At 46.3% G+C, this 22734-nt stretch overlaps 1 protein-coding gene across 1 annotated transcript in view; it reads right to left on the reverse strand.

The window, feature by feature from the left end:
* Window positions 1-20511, reverse strand: part of LOC139237876 (zinc finger protein 420-like) — a 95187-nt gene extending 74676 nt beyond the window's left edge. The window contains exon 1 of the mRNA XM_070867134.1: window positions 20492-20511. The gene's annotated coding sequence lies outside the window, so the exon portion shown is untranslated. The remainder of the gene's footprint in view (window positions 1-20491) is intronic.
* Between the last annotated feature and the right edge of the window lie 2223 nt (window positions 20512-22734).

The raw sequence follows: 22734 nt of genomic DNA on the forward strand, positions 1-22734 counted from the left end.
AGTCCCATAGTTAGAAGCCCCATATAGAGTCCCAGGCTTGGAATCGCCCTGCACTGTCCCAGGGTTGGAATCTCTATGTACAGTCCCAGGGTTAGAATCCCCATGTACAGTCCAAGGATTAGATTCCCATGTGTAGTCACAGGGCTGAAATCTCCATGTACAGGCACAGGGTTGAAATTCCCATGCACAGTCCCAGGGTTGAAATCCCCACGTACAGTCCCAGGGCTGTAATACTCTTGTACAGATCTAGGGTTGAAATCCTCATGTACGGTCGCAGGTTTGGAATTCCCATGTACAACTCCAGGGTTGGAATTCCCAAGTACAATCCCAGGATTGGAATCCCCATTTACAATCCCAGGGTTGGAATCCCTATATACACTCCTGGGGTTGGAATCCCCATGTACATTCCCATGGTTAGAATACCCACATACAGTCGCCAGGTTAGAATCCCCATGTATATTCCCAGGGTTGGAATCTCTATCTGAGACCCAGGGTTAAAATCCCCCTGTACATTTTCAGGGTTGGAATCCCCATGTACAATTAATGAGAGGAGGAGGCTCCATAAATATCTCCATCTCAATGATGGTGGAGCCCAGCACATGAGTGCAAAAGAAAGTGTTTACAACCATCTTCAGCCAGAAGTGCCGAGTGGATGATCCATATCGGCTTTCTCCTGAGGTTTCCACCATCATAGAAGCCAGTCTTCAGCCAATTCGATTCACTACACGTGATATCAAGAAACAGCTCAACGCATTGGATACAGCAAAGGCTGTTGTGCTGAAGCTTTCTGCTCCAGAACTAGCTGCTGCTCCAGCCAAGCTGTTCCAGTACAGCTACAACTCTGGCATCTATCCGACAATGTGGAAAACTGCCTAGGTATGTCCTGGCCACAAAAAGCAGGACAAATCCAATCGACTCTCAATCATCAGCAAAGTGATGGAAGGTGTCGTCGACAGTGCTATCAAGCGGCACTTGCTCACCAATAACCTGCTTACTGATGCCCAGTTTGGATTCTGCCAGGATCAGTCGGCTCCAGACCTCATTACAGCCTTGGTCCAAACATGGACAAAAGGGCTGAATTCCAGAGGTGAGGTGAGAGTGACTGCCCTCGACCTCAAGGCAGCATTTGACTGAGTGTGGCATCAAGGAGCTCTAATAAAACTGAAGTCATTGGGAATCAAGAGGAAAACTCTCCACTGGCTGGAGTCATACCTAGCATAAAGGAAGATGGTTGTGGTGGTTGGAGGCCAATTATCACAGCCAAAGGACATCACTGCAAGAGTTCCTCGGTGCCGTGTTCTAGGCCTAACCATCATCAGTTGCTTTATCAATGACCTTCCTTCAATCATAAGGTCAGAAGTGGGGATGTTCGCTGATGACTGCACAGTGTTCAGTTCCATTCGCAACTCCTCAGAATATGGAGCAGTCCATATCCACATACAGCAAGACCTGGACAACATTCAGGCTTGGGCTGATAAGTAGCAAGTAATATTCATGCCACACAAGTGCCAGGCAATGTCTATCTCCAACAAGCGAGAGTCTAACCACTGCCCCTTAACATTCAATAGCATTACGATTGCCAAATCCCCTACCATCAATATCCTGGGGTCACCATTGACCAGAAACATAACTGGACCAGTCACATAAATACTGTGGCAACAAGAGCAGGTCAGAGGCTGGGTATTCTAAGGTGAGTGTCTCACCTCCTGACTCCCCAAAGCCTTTCCACCATCTACAAGGCACAAGTCATGATGGAATACTCTCCACTTGCCTGGATGAGTGCAGTTCCCACAACACTCAAGAAGCTCGACATCATCCAGCACAAAGCAGCCCACTTGATTGGCACCCCATCCCTTAAACATCCACTCCCTCCACTATCGGCATACCATGGCTGCAGTGTGTATCATCTACAAGATGCACTGCAGCAACTCACCAAGGCTTCTTCGGCGGCACCTCCCAAACCCGTGGCCTCTACCACCTAGAAGTACCAAGGCAGCAAGCACATGAGAACATCACCACGTCTAAGTTCCCCTCCAAGTCACACACCATCCTGATTTGGAAGCATATCATCGTTCCTTCATTGTCACTGGGTCAAAATCCTGGAATTCCCTCCCTAACAGTACTTTGGGCGTACCATCACCACACGGACTGCAGCATTTCAAGAAGGTGGTTCAGCACCATCTTCACAAGGGCAATTAGGGATGAGCAATAAATGCTGGCCTTGCCAGCGACAGCCACATACCGTGAACAAATTTCTAAAAAAGTCCCAGGGTTGGAATCCCCATGTACAGTCCCAGGGTTGGAATCCCCATATACAGTCCCAGGATTAGAATTCCCATGTACAATCCCTGGGGGCAGTGAATTGCGGGGCTTCAACCACCATTGGTCAGCAGTTGTCGGTTTTATTGTTCGATAATGGAAGGTTAGCGCCCTGAACCGGTAACCCTGTTTCCCTCTCTGCAGATGTGCCTGACCTGCTGAGTATTTCCAGCATTTTCTGTTTTTATTTCAGATTTCCAGCACCCACAGAACTTTGCTTTTGCTTTATTGCAGTCATTGCTCATAGAACCGAGTCTGTAAACACAGAGCCGTTCTGTATCGGGGTGGCCTCCTGTGTGGGTTTGTTTGTTGCATCAGTTTGAGCTGGAGCGAAGAGGGGGGAGAAGCTGTTGGGTTTAACCCCCAGTACTTCTGAGCCCTATAGGGCCCAACAATTTCCCATGTGGGACTGTCAACTGAGATGGATTCTCGGTGAGATTAGATTGTTAAACAGACACCGTCCGTACAATGTAAAGCAGTATTGTTTTAGGAACAAGTATTTCTGTAGAGACTTTCAATATATAGGTTTGTTTTAATTCATTCTTAGGATGTGGGTGTCGCCAGCATCTATTTCCAAATTGCATTTGCCCCTTGACAAGGTGATGGTGTGCCTTCTTCTTGAACCGATGCAGTCCGTGTGGTGAAGGTACTCCTACAATGCTGTTGGGTGAGGAGTTCCAGGATTTTTCACCCAGCGACGATGTAGGAATGGCGATATATGTTCAAGTCAGGGTGGTGTGAGACTTGTAGGGGAACTTGGAGGTGATGGATTTCCCATGTATCTGCTGCCCTGGTCCATCTAGATGGTAGAGGTCTCAGATTTGGGAGGTTCTGTCAAAGTTCTGGTTGAGTTGCAGATGTATAAAATCCGTCACCTTCGCCCCTTCCACCTTTCTCTCCTACCATAGAGACCAGAGCCTTGTGTAGGCCCAGAACAGGTGGTGGATTCCCTTCCCTGAAGAACATTAGTGAAGCAGTTGGGTTTTTATGACAATCCGGCAGCTTTCATGGTCTCTTTTTTCTGCTGACGGCCGCACAAATAACCAGATTAATTAAGATGAATTTCACAATCTGCCATTGTGATTTTGTGGGTTCTCTCTCACCCTCCCTTTTTCCGCTTTGAAATGAATTTTACAGAATATTAAAACAGGAGGATTTGTAGACTGGAAGCTGAAACCAAACATCACATCAAGATCTGACGGAGTTACTCGATTCATCGGGGCAGGGAATATCATCGACCTTTGAACATGGAAGCAGAAGGCACCATTAACAGTGGGAAGAAACGGTACACATGCTGTGCTTGTGGACAAAGCTTCAGCCGATCATCCAACTTGGAGAGACACAAGCGCAGTCACACTGGGGGAAAACTGTATAAATGTTGGGAAACGTTTCAATTACCTGTCCCAGCTGGAAACACATGGCGAGGTCACACTGGGGAGAGGCCATTCACCTGATTGTGTTTGCCTCCAGTGCAGTTTATTGATACTTTTACCAAACACTATTTAAGGAGGTTAACCAATATTGAAAACCAATGGAGCTAAAGTCTGTGTAGGTTTGGGGACAATAATGTTCCGAGATAAACATGTTTTAACATAAAATGGTCAAAATAAATTGGCATAAACTGGCTGATATATAATGTGTACTATGGGAAAGAGACGTTTAGCCTGAGTTAGAAAGTCAAACAGGTGCTTTACTGCAGACAGGTTGCCATGGCAACACTCATGAGACATTCCATTTTACTAAGCCCACTGCTTGGAATCTGTAATCAGATCAGAGGAAAGAACAGGGTTTGTCTATTATTAACCACAATATAAGCTTAAACCAGAGTGAGGAATAGAATAGATTAGATTATAATGTGAGATATTATACCTAGAATTGTGAAACTAAGAAATAACACAATTAACAGCAGGCAGGGTAGTTTAGGGATAAAGAGAACATTACTGAAGAAAAGTAACTGCTGGGAAACAGAGAATATGCCCTTGTAAATCACAGATTAGAGAAGTTCCAGCTGTCTGTTCCTCGCTTCCTGCCAAAACCCAGCAGAGAAGATAAAGAAGAGTGAAGTTCCAGAGATGGATCACTACAGGGTATAAAAGTAAGCGGGGACTGTTGATGTAAGGGGGCAGTCGGGACCAGAGACACCAGAGATCAAGCTCAGGGCGCCCAGGTTCCATCCAGCGGGCTGACCTCGTGTAAATTACTGTAGACACGCGGGACTTGCATGTTTACTCTGGTTGATGGGTCAATATAAGTTATGGTGGAGGATAGAGAATCTGCTCATCTTATATTTCCTGATAAGATATTAAAGTTGCTGACACTGGACTCTCAAATCTGCTAATTAAGACAAGGCATTAGCTAGAATCTTACACCTCTTTCCTGTTCTGCGGTGTGTGCTTGTTTGGCTGTTGTGGGAGACACGAGGGAGATTCACCAGCAGCAATAAGCCTACTAAGCACCAAGAACATAGTTGGCACTGTGTTTTTGTCCAACAAATAAGATATAACATGGAAGGGATGGTTGAGGCCCTGGAGCTCGTAGCCAGGAACAGTGGCACTGCACCTCAAGGTGCTGCACCCCCATTGCCAACGACACATGAGAGCCAGGAGCAACATCTTGCTTCTGGCTCGGAGCACTTTCCCACCTTGGGACCATCCTCTCCCGTATCCGTCCAAGCAGCGGTTCGGCGGTCATCCCCCCACCCCCAATGAAGCATCACCTGAGGAGCTCCTCGGCCAGGCAGCTTGGAGTCAGGTGAGGAGAAGGGGAAGGGGTAGATGTGGGGAGGAGAAGCTGGGGGGGAAAGGATTGTTTTTTTTTACAGAAATACTGATGATTTCAGACAAATGGTCAGTTTAAGTGTTTTTTATTTAACAAAACCTTGTTGCACATTGGCTCAGATAGCTGCACCGTTATACACTGGTAATTCCTTAATATTAAAGGGTATAATTACACTTAACTTCAATCAACTTAAACTTTAACTGTCACCAAGGTGATGCCCACCATTGATATATGACCTGTACACCCAGCAATGTGTCAACCTTGTAAATAATACCAACATTCTTTCAGGCAAAGTGCTCATTGATAAGCTCCTGACGTAAGGCTCTTGCAGCCATCTTGCCACCTCAGGCTCTTTCATGTGGTCTACAGGGGGGTGGAGGCATGGCTTCAGCATCAGCGTGATTGTCTGGGCTGATGTCAGCGTCAGCTTCCTCGTCCTCCTCTTCCTCTCGTGCTAAGGTGGACTGTCAGACTCTTCAGTCAATTCTTGTCCCCTCCTGATAGCCAAGTTGTGCAGCATGGAGCACACCACCATGAATTGAGCTATCTGCTCAGGGTGTTATTGGAGGTCGCCTCCTGAATGGTCCAGGCATCTAAAGCGCTGCTTAAGCACTCCAATGGTTTTCTCCACGATATTGCGAGTGCCTCTGTGGCTCTCGTTGCATCGCCTCTCAGCTTCAGCTTGGGTGTCACGCAGGGAGGTCATCAGCCAGGTGACGAGACCATATCACTTGTCACCAAGCATCCATCATTGACCTTGTGGCTGATTATTAAACAACTCAGATACAGTGCTCTCACGCAGGATGTGAACATCATGGATGCTGCCCGGAAATTTAGCATTCACTGCCATTATAATTTGATGGTGGTCGACAACGAGTTGGACATTCAGGGAGTGGAATCCCTTGTGGTTCCTGAACACCTCTGCATCCTGAAAAGGTGCCTGCATCGCGATGTGCGTACAGTCTTTTGCTCCCTGCATCTTGGGGAAGTTTGCAATTCTGGAGAATCCTCGAGCCCTCTCTGTCTGTGCCTCCCTGGTCATAGGGAAGCTGATCAAGTCCCTTCTGCGTGCATACAGGGCTTCAGTGACCTGCCAAAGCAACAATGAGTGGCATGCTGAGACAGACTGCAAATGTCGCCAGCTGAGGCCTGAAAAGAACCCGATGCATAAAACGACAGTGCCGCGGTGACTTTGACCTCGATGGACAGTGCAGTTCTGATGGAGCTGGCAGGCTGCAGATCTCCCCTTATTAGCTGGCATACCTCAGTGATAACCTCTTTGTGGAAGCGCAGTCGCCGAAGGCAGGTGGTGTCGGGCAAGTCGAGGTAAGACCGCTTGTCCCTGTACTTGCAGGGAGTTTAACGTCTGGTCGTCCTCATCAGTCTGGCACGTCTTACATTGGGCACATAATGCTGTAGAGCATACCTTCAGTCATCTTGAGTCTGCAGCATGTAATTGGTCATCAAGAGAGGGTGAGAAAGGACAGGCCCCATTGCAATAGCTCTCTATTTTCCACTGATTGGTCACAAAAAATGAATGTCCCGATGAAGACACCTATTAAATTCCAATCGTTCACAGTATGGTCAAGATGTTTGTACAGATGTTCACATCACCCCCAAAGACCTCCAGAGTATATCTGAACTTCCCCGAGGTTGAAGCAGAACAGCCTTTTAAAGAATGCGACATGTGATGTAGAACATGGCATCCATAACGCTGTGATTAGTTCCGGTTAGTTCCACTTTTTCCGCGTGGTTTTTTGGGCGAGCGATATTGTGGGCGATATATGTGCGAGGTGGTGAAAGTGACGCTGGGCGATCTCCTGGCCGTTAGTTTTGGCAAATGTGATCTTTACGACAAAACAAAATCGGCGGTCGGTATTATTGAATCTCGCCGTTAATTCCTTGCGGAAACTACCGTTGGGTGATATTATGGCCGTTGATTTCGCCCATTCTGATGATTCCGCCCAAAAAAAGTGGGCGGGGGGGGGGGGGGTAATATATTTTCCTGGTGTTATGCACATGGGGAAAGTAACACTCGCCGATAAGTTTCTGTCAGTTTCCATTTTGTGGCTAAATGGGCAATATATGGGCGTTATACATCATTCCAGCGGTAAAATGGACATTAAGTGGGCATTAAGCATGCAAAAAAGGTGAAAAATCTAGCACCATGTCTTTAAAGTTTGTTGCATGAATTGACATGATTGCTCAACAGGAGCAGTTTTGCCTGTGTAATCACAAGGTGATTACAGTCTACTCTCAATAATTCAAAGTCACCTTTGTGCTAAATATCTTGAATTATCCAATTTGAATTAAGCACAGAAAAGTAGGAATGTCATACTAACACATTGAATGAAGCAACATTGAACAAATGTAGCCTGTACATGTAAAGCTGTTCTGACAATGATATTATGTTTTTATAAATTCTATGAGGGCCACAGTAGCATATTTTACACCAAAGTCAGAAAATGGAAGCTAGCTTTTTCAAAAATGGCTTTTTTCTTCCCATAACAGAAAGTCCTCCCACTGGAAAGATCAGACCAGATTTCTCTGTGAGGGTTTGTGTTACGGTGATAGAGGAGTGGCATATTTGCCTACTGGTGCACTCAAAGTGACAGAAATGAATTGCTCAAGGAAATTTTAAATGTCCCCACTATTTGAAGCCAGCATCAGCAACAATTGCTCTCAGATCAGACCAAGTATGGGTTATATGCAAGGTACAGATCCCACTATTCTTTCTCAACTACGTGTTTTAATCCCACCTCAAAAGAGCACCCATGCTACATCAGTGACAGTTCCATGTCACACCGTTGCCATTTCACTCTTCCAACACTGTCAGGCAGTTTCGGCTGGGGGTTCCTGCCTACTAGGAACTAGTTTGAGATTGCCCAAATTTATATCACTTTGCACTCTTTCAGACACTAAGGACTTCCATCAGAGCACTGTTCAAGATCAAAGCCAAGACCCACAGGTGAAATAAGACTGCTCTCACTTTTTGTGCCCCTTAGTCCTTTATGCAATAGTCAGTGTTAAAGCTCATTACAACAATGACTATACTCCAAAAGTACTGCATTGGCCATAAAGTGCCCCGAGGCATTCGGTGGTCACGAAAGGCACCTTATAAATGTAAGACTTTCTCTTCTTTTGATCTGTGAATGAGATTAATTGAACTGTAAAGACGGTTCATTCTGTAAAGGCAGGACCTTCTCCCAACATCACTTCTGTATCGGATTTTATTTAATGCATTATGCGATAACACTCATTCAAATCAGAAACTAAGTTAGGATAGAACCTCATGATATTCCACTTGTGAATCAAACCCTCAACTACTCAAGTTACCACCCTATTTCATTTTAATTCATTTAAAGAGTATTATGAATTCATAAATTTTCAACATAATTTATACTTCTGTAATGTTGCCTTGTAACATAAGGAGTTAAAAATATAGGTAATTACTTTGCAGATACACTAAGTCCTTTATTATGAGGTCTTTGAGACTACACAGTGAGTGGGGGCTTCGGAGACAGTTTGCACTCTTGCCATTAACAAATGGTTACTGTACTCAGTGTCCTGGTAATGTTCTGAAGGCATCTGGAGTGCATTACAGAAAATACACCCCAGGATGTGGCAGAACTTCAACACTTGACATGTTAACTGCATCATCTTTTCTTCGAAAAAGTGAAATTGCGCCAATGGTCAACATAACAAATTGGGTTCCATAACCTCAGTGATCAGTATTTAGTGCTTCTTTACAATGAATGTGCTACCCACTGAGCCACAGCTGATAAATCCATTTGAATGAATCCACTTCACTACCAAATGTTGCAATGTTTGCTCCACCCCACAGGGTTCCATTTGCCACAACGGAAAAGTCCAGCTCTCTCCTGGAGTTTGAGAGAAATCAGCTTTAACAATGGGGTAGAGATTCAGCAAATGAGGGAGGTCCAGGCTCAGTCCCGCCCACTGGGTGCTGCAAGCCCCACCCCTCGCACACTCTGATTGGTTGGAGGACCAATCGAGCACTCGGTCCTCCAGCCTCGCCTCTGGTCTTCCCATTGGTCGGCAGCTGCCGTCAATCAGCCGAGCAGTGTGAGCTGAGCATGCGCCGTGAGTGAGAGATGGATGGAGGGAGGGAGCGGGTTTATAAACCCAGGGGGGACGCGGGCTTCATGCAGCCCGAGTGCGGGCACAGGCCCGAGAAAAAACACTCCACGTTATCCATTTCACACACACCCGGGGTCGGCCCCAGGCCCCGAATCACAGCCCGCAGGCCCCGTGTTTGCCCCCCGGTTCCAGGTCCGGTCAGTGAGCGCCTGGGAGAGTGGGCTCACCGGCGGACATCTTGGTGAGGGGTTGTGGGGCTCATTGGCTGCCAGCTTGGGAGGGCGGGTCTCGCGGTGCATGCGCGTCACTTTGGGCCGGGACAAAGGGTGGGCGGGGCTCCGGGGTGTCTGTCAGTTTGATTGGCCCTGAAATGGAGGTGCCTTGTTGTGCTGATTCTTGTATGGTGGCCAGCACAAAAGGCCCAGTGACCAGCAGAGAAAATCAGCAACTCATTCATTTTATATATTCGCAGCCAATCTTTCCAATTCTTTGTCAAATCACAAACGCCAGAGGTCACCTTGCACACATCAAGGATCACTCTGCGCCAATGCCTAGAGCCACTGCACCGTTCCTGGAAGTACTGCAATACCAGGCTCGTGCCATGGAGGTGGATGGGTCAGGCCCCCCACACACCTCCGTGGAGGTGGATGGGTCAAATGGGAATCTCATAGGGCAGGCTTAACAAGCACAATCTAGGGAAAGTCATTTATCCTCACACTGCGCACAGCGGGTGCAGAACTGAGCCCAACCAGAGCAGAGGGAGCGAGAAAACTGTGAGCGGGGGAGAAAATAATGGAGATGGTACGATGGGTTTGGATTTCAGCACTGGGAGGAGGGAGAGTGTGTGGGACGGGGATTTACAGCTTTGGGGCAACAAGGGAGGAAAGAATGTTCCATAGAAGCTAGAATTGTCTTCTCAATATACTGTGCAGGGCGTTGGTAAGACCACACCTGGAGTACTGTGTACAGTTCTGGCCCCCTTATTTAAGGAATGATTATACTTGCAGTGGAGGCAGTTCAGAGAAGGTTCACGAGATGAAGGGGTTGTCGTATGAAGCGAGGTTGAACAGGTTGAGCCTATACTCATTAGAGTTTAGAAGAATGAGAGGTGCACTTTTTGAAATATATAAGATTCTGAGGGGGCTGGACAGGGTAGATGCAGAGAGGATGTTTCCCCTCATGGGGGAATCTAGAACTAGGGGCATAGTTTTAGAATAAGGGGTCGCCCATTTAAAACAGAAATTAGAAGAAATTTCTTCCCTCAGAGAGTCATAAGAACATAAGAAATAGGAGCAGGAATAGGCCAATTGGCCCCTCAAGCCTGCTCCGCCATTCAATAAGATCCATTTAAATTATAATTTGCTTTTCTATTATTTCTGCCAAAGTGGATAACCTCACATTTTCCCACAATATACTCTATCTGCTAAATTTTTGCCCACTCACTTAGCCTGTCTATATCCTTTTGCAGATTATTTGTGTCTTCCTCACAATTTGCTTTCTCACCCATCTTTGTATCATCAACAAACTTGGCTACATTACACTCTGTCCCTCATCCAAGTCATTAATATAGATTGTAAATAGTTGAGGACCTAGCAATGATCCCTGCGACACCCCACTAGTCACTGTTTGCCAACCGGATAATTACCCATTTATCCCGACTCTCTGTTTTCTGTTAGTTAGCGAATCTTCTATCCATGCTCATATATTATCCCTAACCCCGTGAGCTTTTATCTTGTGCAGTAACCTCTTATTTGGCACCTTATCGAATGCCTTCTGGAAATCCAAATACACCACATCCACTGGTTCTCCCTTATCCAACCTGCTTGTTACATTCTCAAAGAGCTCCAGCAAATTTGTCAAACATGATTTCCCTTTCATAAAAACCATGCTGACTCTGCTTGATTGAATCATACTTTTCCAAATGCCCCGCTATTGCTTCCTTAATAATGGACTTACACTGGGTGTAGCCAAGACTCTGTTGCGCTGATAGTAGTTTTATACACTTAAAATACATGTTTCCCCTGGTTAGCGATCTTTTGGTACAATTCGATTAGTTTAAAGCCCGCGTGCACAGTGACTGGCCCACGTCACTCGCCTCTGTTTTCTGCCTAGCTCGCATAACATCAAGGTTCCGCCTTCACAGCCAAATAAGCGCATGATTGATGTAGCCACAATTTGTTATCGTTGCCTTGACCCTTGCCCTAGCCAGATGGTATCCTGTTAAGGATTCATGTCTGGTTCTTTGTTCTGCTTCTCTTCCTAAGCCCCTTTGTGGTCCCTTTCTCAATCGGTAAAGTTATTGCAAAGTCAGAATGTTAGTAAAAGAGCTGACGACTGCAAAAAAACTAGAAGTTCACTAGTTCATTTCCAAGACTCCTGTTCTAACTCTTTAATTACAGTGGGGCTCCCAAGCCCCACTTCATACTTCATTAGTGATAGTGATTGTATTAAGTTTCTCCAGGCCAGATCCAAGACCGTCCCAACCTCTGTCATGTAACTACTGTACACGGACGACGCTTGCGTCTGCGCACATTCAGAGACTGAACTCCAAGTCATAGTCAATATTGTGTCAACACAGATGAGGCTGCACACAGGGAGGTTAAAGTAACAGTGACCTCAGTCTTTATTAAGACACTCCAGAGTGAGGAACAGGCCTTAAGGGCTGGCTTATATACAGTGCTCCCATGGGATGCTGGGATCCCCTGGGACTTCAGGGGATGCGCTCCCTGGTGGCGGAACATGGGAGTGCATGCTTTACAGATACACAACATCACTCCCCGCCAAAGTCAAAGTGAAAACTATTTACAAGGTGAGGCGGTCGGGAGCCTTTCTTTCCCTGGTGGACCGCCTCGGTACAAATGTCTGTTCTGGTGTGTTGGCTGTGCCCTCGCTGGGCTGGCGTGTTGTTGGTCTTGTAAGGCTGCTGAATGAGCCTGGCCTTGCTGGGCTGTTGGGCGTAATGGGTTTGATTTCCTGGTCCAGGGTGGTGTCGTTGATCCTTTGGGTGTGTGTTGTGGGCTCAAAAAAGGTGGTGTCTGCTGTGGGTTGTTCAGGGCAGTCTGTGAACCGCAGCCTCATTTGGTCCAGGTGCTTTCTGCAAATTTGTCCATTGTCTAATTTGACTACAAACACCCTACTCCCTTCTTTAGCTATCACCGTGCCCGCGATCCACTTGGGACCATGTCCATAGTTTAGCACATACACAGGGTCATTCAGATCAATTTCCCGTGACACAGTGGCGCGACCATCGTTTACATTTTGTTGCTGCCGCCTGCTCTCTACCTGATCATGCAGGTTGGGGTGAACCAGCGAGTCTGGTTTTAAGTGTCCTTTTTATCAGTAGCTTAGCCGGGGGCACCCCTGTAAGTGAGTGGGGTCTCGTGCGGTAGCTGAGCAGTATTCGGGCCAGGCAGGTTTGGAGTGAGTCTTCTGTGACTCGTTTGAGGCTCTGTTTGATTGTTTGTATTGCCCGCTCTGCCTGCCCATTGGAGGCTGGTTTAAACAGGGCCAAGGTGACATGTTTGATCCCATTGCGGGTCATGAATTCTTTAAATTTGGCACTGGTGAAACATGACCCGTTGTCACTGACCAGTATGTCAGGCAGGCCGTGGGTGGCAAACGTGGCCCTCAGGCTTTCAATGGTGGCGGTGGCGGTGCTTCCCGACATTATTTCACATTCAATCCATTTTGAAAAACCATCCACCACCACCAGGAACATTTTACCGAGAAACGGACCCGCATAGTCGACATGGATTCTCGACCATGGTTTGGAGGGCCAGGACCACAAACTTAGTGGTGCCTCTCTGGGCGCGTTGCTCAAATGAGCACACACGCTGCATTGCCGTACACAGGACTCCAAGTCAGAGTCGATACCGGGCCACCATACTTGGGATCTGGCTATCGCTTTCATCATTACTATACCCAGGTGTGTGCTGTGGCGATCCGAGATGAACGTCTCCCTGCCCTTTTTGGGTAGCACTACGTGGTTACCCCACAATAGGCAGTCTGCCTGAATGGACAGCTCGTCCTTTCGCCACTGGAACGGCTTGATTAACTCTTGCATTTCAACGGGGATGCTGGCCCAGCTCCCATGCAGCACACAGTTTTTTTTACTAGGGACAGCAGAGGATCTTGGCTGGTCCAAGTCCTTATCTGGCGGGCCATGACAGATGATTTATCATTTTCAAATGCTTCCATGACCATCAACTAGTCTGCGGGCTGCGCCACCATCAACAAGTTTGCAGGCTGCGCCATTTCCACCCCCGTGGTGGGCAATGGTAGCCGACTGAGAGAATCCGCACAGTTCTCGGTGCCTGGCCTGTGGCGGATGGTATAGTTATACGCTGATAGCACGAGTGCCCACCTTTGTATGCGGCTGAGGTATTAGTATTTATCCCCTTGTTTTCAGCGAACAGGTATATGAGAGTCTTGTGATCGGTTTCCAGCTCAAATTTGGGGCCAAGTAGGTACTGATGCATTTTCTTTACCCCGAACACACATGTTAATGCCTCTTTCTCAATCATGCTGTAGGCCCTCTCAGCCTTAGACAAGCTCCTGGAGGCATAGGCGACAGGTTGCAACTTCCCCGCAACGTTAGCTTGTTGTAATACACACCCAACTCCATACGACGACGCATCACATGCTGGCACAAGTCTTTTACACGGGTTATACAATACAAGCAGCCTGTTGGAGCAAAAATGTTTCTGGCTTTCTCAAAAGCAATTACTTGGTTTTTTCCCCATACCCAGTTCTCACCTTTACGCAATAACACATGTAGGGGCTCTAAGAGGGTGCTTAACACCGGTAGGAAGTTACCAAAATAGTTGAGGAGTCCCAGGAACGACCGCCGCTCCGTGACGTTCTGTGGCCTGGGTGCGTTCCTGATAGCCTCTGTCATGGCATCTGTGGGCCGAATGCCATCCGCCGCGATCTTTCTCCCCAAAAACTCCACTTCTGATGCCATGAAGACGCATTTCAACCTCTTCAGCCGTAGCCCTACGCGATCCAGTTGCTGGAGGACCTCCTCCAGGTTTTGTAGGTGCTTGACGCTGTCCTGACCCGTGACCAATATGTCGTCCTGAAAAGCCACTGTGCGTGGTACCGACTTGAGTAGGCTCTCCATGTTTCTCTGGAAGATCGCTGCAGCCGACCGAATTCCAAACGGGCATCTGTTGTAGATGAACAGTCCCTTGTGCGTGTTGACGTAGGTGAGGCCCTTCGAAGACTCCTCCAGCTCCTGCGTCATGTAGGCCGAAGTCAGGTCGAGCTTGGTGAATGTCTTGCCTCCTGCCAGCGTCGCAAATAGGTTGTCTGCCTTAGGTAGTGGGTATTGGTCCTGTAGCGAGAAACGATTAATAGTTACTTTATAATCGCCGCAAATCCTGACCGTGCCGTCACTTTTGAGTACTGGAACAATCGGGCTGGCCCACTCGCTGAATTCCACTGGGGAGATGATGCCCTCGCATTGCAGCCTGTCCAGCTCGATTTCCACTCTCTCCCTCATTATGTGAGGTACCGCTCACGCCTAGTGGTGGATGGGTCATGCCTCTGGGACTAAGTGGATCCGCACCTTCACCCTGGAAAAGTTTCCAATGCCTGGCTCAAAAAGGGAAGGAAATTTGTTAAGAATCTGGGTACATGAGGCCCCATCGACATGTGATAGCGCTCGGATGTCATCCCAGTTCCAGCGGATTTTGCCCAGCCAGCTCCTTCCAAGCAGTGTGGGGCCATCGCCCGGGACAATCCAGAGTGGCAGTTCGTGCACCGTGCCCTCGTAGGTGACCTTGACCATGGTGCTGCCCAGGACAGTGATAAGCTCCTTGGTGTATGTTCTCAGTTTCGTGTGGATGGGGCTCAGGGCTGGTCTGAGTGCCTTGTTGCACCACAGTCTCTCAAACATCTTTTTACTCATGGTGGATTGGCTAGCGCCAGTGTCCAGTTCCATGGCTATGGGTAAGCCATTCAATTTTACATTTAGCATTATAGGTGGATATTTCGTCGAAAATATGTGCACCCTGTGTATTTCAGCATCAGCCTCCTCTCTCTGAGGCTCGAAATTGCTTTGATCCACCATGGACCGATCTTCCTCTGCCACGTGGTGGTTAGCAGGTTTTGCAGAGCTTGCAGCTCGTATGCAAGCTCGTTGGAGGTGCCCCATTGTTCCTCAGCTCTTGCAAACATACCCTTTGAAGCGGCATGAATAGGCTGAATGGAAGCCTGCACAACGCCAACAAGGTGTGAATTGCCTTGCATTCATCGTTTGTTGCGGACTTTGAGTCATCTGGGTCACCTGAAGCCTGCTGGCAGTTGCAGACTCGTGCTTTCTGCCCTGTACATTTTTGCTTGCAAACACAGTTCCAGTTAATTTATGAACATTGCTAGCACTTGTGTGCTGAGAGATTTGTTTGGTATTATTACTGGTGGACATAAACGCCTGTGCTATCGCAATGGCCTTGCTGAGGGCCAGTGTCTCTACAGTGAAAAGTTTTCATAGGATGGTCTCGTGGCCAATGCCCAGTACAAAAAAGTCTCTGAGCAATTGCTCCAGGTAGCCATCAAACTCACATTGTCCTGCAAGTCGCCTTAGTTCAGCGACGTAGCTCGCCACTTCCTGACCTTCAGATCGCTGGCACGTGTAGAACCGATACCTCGCCATCAGCACGCTCTCCCTCGGGTTAAGATGCTCCTGAAGCAGTGTACACAGCTCCTTGTACGACTTATCTGTGGGTTTCACCGGAGCCAGAATATTCTTCATGAGGCTGTAGGTTGGTGCCCCGCAGACCGTGAGGAGGACCGCTCTCCTTTTTGCAGCGCTTCCTTCTCTGTCCAGCTCATTGGCTACAAAGTACTGGTCTAGCTGTTCGACATAGGCTTCCCTGTCCTCACCCTCCGAGAACTTCTCCACGATGCCCACAGTTTGCTGCACCTTTGCGTTGGATTCATATATTCATCACCAGTCATTGTGTTCCTAACACAGATGAGACTGCACATAGGGAGGTTGAAGTAACAGTGACCTCAGTCTTTATTAAGGCACTCCAGAGTGAGGACCAGGCCCTGGGGGCCGGTTTATATACAGTGCTCCCAAGGGATGTTGGGACTTCAGGGGATGCGCTCCCTGGTGGCGGAACATGGGAGTGCATGCTTTACAGATATACAACAGTCAACATTTTCACTGAGGCGTACGAAAGCATGGGCCGTACACTAAACAGCTATAAGACAAAGGTCCTCCACCAACCTGACCCCGCCACACAGCACTGCCCCTCAGTCATCAATATCCACGGCGCAGCCCTGGACAATGTGGACCACTTTCCATACCTCGGGAGCCTATTATCAACAAGGGCAGACATCGACGACGAGGTTTAACACCGCCTCCAGTGCGCCAGCGCAGCCTTCGGCTGCGTGAGGAAGAGATTGTTCGAAGATCAGGCCCTCAAATCTGGCACCAAGCTCATTGTCTACAGGGCTGTAGTGATACACGCCCTCCTGTATGGCTCAGAGATGTGGACCATATACAGTAGACATCACAAATCGCTGGAGAAATACCAACAACAATGTCTCCGCAAGATCCTGCAAATTCCCTGGGAGGACAAACACACCAACGTTAGCATAGAAATATAGGAAATAGGTGCAGGAGTAGGCCATTCGGCCCTTCGAGTCTGCACCATCATTCAATGAGTTCATGGCTGAACATGCAACTTCAGTACCCCATTCTTGCTTTCTCGCCATACTCCTTGATCACCCTCGTAGTAAGGACTACATCTAACTCCCTTTTGAATCTCTTTAGTGAATTGGCCTCAACAACTTTCTGTGGTAGAGAATTCCACAGGTTCACAATTCTCTGAGTGAAGAAGTTTCTCCTCATCTCGGTCCTAAATGGCTTACCCCTTATCCTTAGATTGTGACCCCTGGTTCTGGACTTCCCCAACATTGGGAACATTCTTCCTGCATCTAACCTGTCTAAACCCGTCAGAATTTTAAACGTTTCTATGAGATCTCCTCTCATTCTTCTAAATTCCAGTGAATATAAGCCTAGTCGATCCAGTCTTTCTTTAAATGTCAGTGATTCCCGGGATGGCAGAAGTCTGGTGAACCTTCGCTGCACTTCCTCAATAGCAAGAATGTCCTTCCTCAGATTAGGAGACCAAATCAAGAAAGACTGAATCAAGTGGGCTTGTATTCACTGGAGTTCAGAAGAATGAGAGGGGATCTCATAGAAACGTTTAAAATTTTGACGGGTTTAGACAGGTTAGATGCAGGAAGAATGTTCCCAATGTTGGGGAAGTCCAGAACCAGGGGTCACAGTCTAAGGATAAGGCGTAAGCCATTTAGGACAGAGATGAGGAGAAACTTCTTCACCCAGAGAGTGGTGAACCTGTGGAATTCTCTACCACAGGAAGTTGTTGAAGCCAATTCACTAAATATATTCAAAAAGGAGTTCGATGTAATCCTTACTACTAGGGGGATCAAGGTGTATGGTGAGAAAGCAGGAATGGGGTACTGAAGTTGCATGTTCAGCCATGAACTCATTGAATGGCGGTGCAGGCTCGAAGGGCCGAATGGCCTACTCCTGCACCTATTTTCTATGTTTCTAAAACTGCACACAATACTCAAGGTGTGGTTTCACCAAGGCCCTGTACAACTGCAGTAAGACCTCCCTTCCTTCAACGACTGTCCCACCTGTGACAGAGACTTTAATTCCCGTATTGGACTGTTCAGTCACCTAAGAACTCATTTTGAGAGTGGAAGCAAGTCTTCCTCGATTTTGAGGGACTGCCTATGATGATGATGATTAAGTTCCTCCCTCTCTACAGCCCTTTGATTATCCACTATTAGAATGTTTTTAGTGTTTTCTACCTTGAAGACCGATACAAAATATTTGTTCAACGTCTCTGCCAGTTCCCTGTCCTCCATTATTAATTCCCTAGTCTCATCCTCTAGGAGACCAAACTTTACTTTAGCCACTCTTTTCCTTTTTATGTACCTGTAGAAACTCTTACTATCTGTTTTTATATTTCGTGCTTGTTTACTTTCATAATCTATCTTTCCTCTCTATCATTTTTCTAGACGTTCTTTGCTGGCTTTTAAAAATTTCCAATCCTCTGGCCTCTCACTAGTCTTGGCCACATTGCATGCCCTTGTTTTCATACCTTATTTGAGTTATCCCTCCTCTTACATTCTTTCCTTCTCCTTGGGATATATTTTTGTTGTGAGTTATGAAATAGCTCTTTAAATGTCTGTCACTGCTCATCAACTATCCCTTACTTTAGTCTATCTTCCCAGTCCACTTTAGCCAACTCTGCTCTCATACCATTGTAGTTTATTTTATTTAACCTTAGGACCCTTGTTTGAGAACCAACTTTCTCACCCTCCAACTGAATTTGAAATTCAACCATGTTATGGTCGCTCATTCCTAGAGGATCCTTTATTACGAGATCATTTATTAATCCTGTCTCATTACACAGTACCAGATCTAAGATAGCTTGCTCCCTGGTTGGTTCTGCAATCTACTGTTCAAGGAAACTATCCCAGATACACTCTAGGAACTCTTCCTCAAGGTTACCCTGGCCAATTTGCTATGTCCAATCAATATGAAGGTTAAAATCGCCCATGATTATTGCCATTCCTTTATTGCAAGCCTCCATTATTTCTTGATTTATAATCTGTCCAACAGTGTAGCTACTGTTAGGGGGACTATAGACTATGCCCATCAGCGACTTTTTCCCTTTATTATTCCTTATCTCCCCCCAAACTGATTCAACATCCTGATCCTCTGAGCCAATATCATATCTCACTAACGCACTGATCTCATCCTTTATTAACAGTGCTATCCCATCTCCTTTTCCTTTCTGTCTGTCCTTCCGAATTGTTAAATACCCCTGAATATTTAGTTCCTAGTTCTGGTCACCTTGCAACCACGTCTCTGTAATGGCCATCAGATCATACCAATTTGTATCTATTTGTGTCGTCAACTCATCTATTTTGTTACGAATGCTACGTGCATTTAGACGAAGAGCTTTTAAATTTGTTTTTTTTATACCATTTTTTCCTGCTTGTTTCCTCTGTCCTTCAAATTCACTTTCTACATTCTTGCTTTCCAATTCCAGCTTTACTCCCCTCCCTACTGACGCTATTCTCAGGTTCCCATCCCCCTGCCAAGCTAGTTTAAACCCTCCCCAACAGTACTAGCAAACCCCGCCCCCCCCCCCGCCCCCGGTGAGGATATTGGTCCCGGCTCTGTTGAGGTGCAACCCGTTCAGCTTGTACAGGTCCCATCTCCCCCAGAAGTGGACCCAATGCCTCAGCAATCTAAAGCCCTCCCTCCTGCACAATCTCTCCAGCCACGCATTCATTTGCTCCATTCTTCCTATTTCTGCACTCACTAACTCGTGGCACCGGGGGTAATCCGGAGATTACAACCTTTGAGGTCTTGCTTTTTAATCTCTCTCCAAGCTCCCTAAATTCTGCCTGCAGGACCTCATCCCTCTTTCTACCTATGTCATTGGTCCCGAAATGGACCACGACCTCTGGCTGTTCACCCTCTCCCCCCAGAATGCTGTGCAGCTGCTCGGTGACATCATTGACCCTGGCACCAGAGAGACAACATACCATCCTGGAGTCATGTCTGCAGCTGCAGAAACACTTGTCTGCTCCCCTGACTATTGAATCACCTACTACTATAGTTGTTCCATTCTTCTTCCTCCCCACCCCCCCTCTCCCCCTGTGCAGCTGAGCCACCCATGGTTCCATGGTCTTGACTCTGGCTGCACTCCCCAGAGGCACCGTCTCCCCCACTAGTACTCAAGAGCATACTGGTTGGAGAGCAAGATGGACTCAGGGGACTCCTGCATTACCTGCCTAGTCCTCCTCTTCTGACTCGTGGTCACCCACTCCCTCTCTGCCTGCACACTCTTAAGCTGTGGGGTGACCACCTCTAGAAACGTACTATCCACGTAGCTTTCAGTCTCGCGGATGCACCGCAGTTACTCCAGCCACCGCTCAAGCTCCAAAACGCGGAGCTCGAGTTGGTGCAGCTGGAGACACCTCCTGCACACATGGTCGTCCAGGCTGCGCGAAGTGTCTAGGACTTCCCACATGCAACAGGATGTACAATCCATGGGAATGAGCTGCCCTGTCATCCCTCTAGTTAGACTTGGAACTATCAAGCAAACATAAACTCTAAACCTTAGCAAAATACACCCAGCAACTACTCAGCAATCAGCCGATTTAACTAACCTTTATTCAAAGACTAAGTACTAATTTAGAGGAAAAAAAAATTCACCAATCAGCTACTTACTTCCCTTGTGTCGACGTCACTTTTAAATACTGACGGCCCTGTTGAATGTTTCCTGTTGAGCCTTGCCTTTTATCCGCTCCGCCTCGCCTCAGCTCCTGTGAATGTTTAAAAATGTATAGAGACATTGAAGTTGAGAACGTGGGAATTGTATAGGAACAGTACAAGCTAACAAAGAATTCATGGAGGAATAGCCATGACATCTCAGACTCGAGACTGCGAAATGTTACAACACTAACACGTATTGAAACAAAACCCACAGCTTGCAGAAAAACCTCAAGGTCTTATTAAATCATGTTATTAACCTGAAACATTAACAGAAGGTCTTTGTTTAAAATCAGACCATACTTAGGTCGGCTTATGAGTGGACAAAGGGAAAGAGGGATCAAAAGAGATAGGCTGAACTAGGATGTCACTCTAGCCCTATCTTGTTATCTTTTGCCGAAAATGTATAACCGTCGGCCCTTTACAATGTAACGTCACTTTGTCCGTAAGAAGTGGGTGCGTTCGAACAGACTTGCATTCCTTCTGTCTGATAAAGTCCCCAATCGGGATTTGCTTTTTAAATAAAAGCTTGCTTTGTTTAAAGCACAAACGGTATTCGTTTCAGTAATTTTGCTGAACCAGTTTGAGGTAAAAGAATCCAGAAATCAACATTTGGTGTCAGAAGTGGGATCTCAATGGACGGCTGCCGAAAACTTGCGAATTAAGAGCCAGACTAGCCTTGGACGAGACGAGGGGAAAGTGGCCACTGGAGTGAGTATGATTTCAATAATGCTCCAGTTTCCCCCGGTTTCAAAAGTCTGAGGAAAGTTTAGCCACTCGCTGGTTCTCAGGTAGTGTCTGAACGAGATCCAGGACAATCTGGTGAATACCTTTCAAACTTAGAATAGGGATAGAGATAGGGAAATTGCGCGGTGACGCAAACCAAGCGGCGACTTGGAAAGAGTAGATCCGTGCGGCGACACGGAAAGTAGGGATAGTTAGAGCTAGATAGGGATAGATGATCAATCATGGATCCAAAAATTAATAGGAAAGAAAAGAGACTCTTGTGAATGTCTGTTTAAATGAGAAATGCTTCTGTGATTTTTACTGTTAAAAAAAAAAGCCGGGGAGTTGTGGTTTGTTTTAGCTCCACCTACTTTTTCAAACAGAATGAAAGTTTTTTTAACCCTTCGTAGTGTTGTCCTGTATGCGGGAAGTTTAAGAGTGTGAACCTTATTGAATTACGTATATTCGGATGATAAATTACGGAGCCAGGAAATGCACAAAGGATAGGTTTGTTGAGTAAAAAAAAAAGAAAAAAATACATGGTCCCGGTGGTTAAAAAAAAAAAGGATTTAACATGCTCACTTACTTGTCGAAAGAAAACATTCAGAGAAGGCACAGCAAAACAACTGAGATGGATTCAAAAGGATTCAAAAAAAATATTATATTAAATAACACGACCTTGAGGCTGGAACAATTGAGATAACAAAAAGCAGTCCACAGCCTACGTGCCAGACTTCTCTCTAGTTATGGAAAAGACAAAAAAAAAGTAACGTACTAAATAGGTGCTGAAAAAAAAATGTTCTGAGATTTTAAATTATGAGAAAAATTCCACTGCAGTCTAAAAAAACATCACTCCTGTCCAGTTGGCAGAAAAACTCCATTAAATTAGGGCTTTCATTGACAGAAGGAGGACATATTAAAAACCGTAGACGTCTTAAAGAAAGAGTGCACGCACGAGAATCGTACTCAGAGTTCCACTGGGACCTCTGAGAAATGTATCGATAGACTACGAGTTAAAATGGTTGGCTTTGCGTTGACCGAGGCTGATGACGAAATTGAATTTCAGTAAACAAATGTGTGGTCTCGTTTTAAAGCAATTAAAAAAATATATATCTTTGGCAAGTACTTGAATAAGAAGTTAAAAAAATATTGGAGTTTAATCAAATGCTGCCTTTCCTGATGAAAAGATTTTTTTTCAGATGGTTACGTGAAGTCACGTAATGATATCAGGTCTTCTTACAAACCTGTAAAGGAGTTAACTCTTTTCATTGACAGCCGTTTCATACTGAACATTATCAATTTGGATTTCTTAATAGAAAAAAGACTCACCTAACAGAGGAATGGTGCGATAGTCAGAATAAAAATAAAAACAGAACTAACTTATGTAATAATACTTGCCTGATACAATAAAGAAATAGATACCCAAACAAAACAAATTGAAGAGTTAAAAGGCTAAGATAAAAAAGCTGAAAGGG

This window comes from Pristiophorus japonicus, chromosome 2, assembly GCF_044704955.1.
Source record: "Pristiophorus japonicus isolate sPriJap1 chromosome 2, sPriJap1.hap1, whole genome shotgun sequence".
NCBI classification, from domain to species: Eukaryota; Metazoa; Chordata; class Chondrichthyes; family Pristiophoridae; genus Pristiophorus; species Pristiophorus japonicus.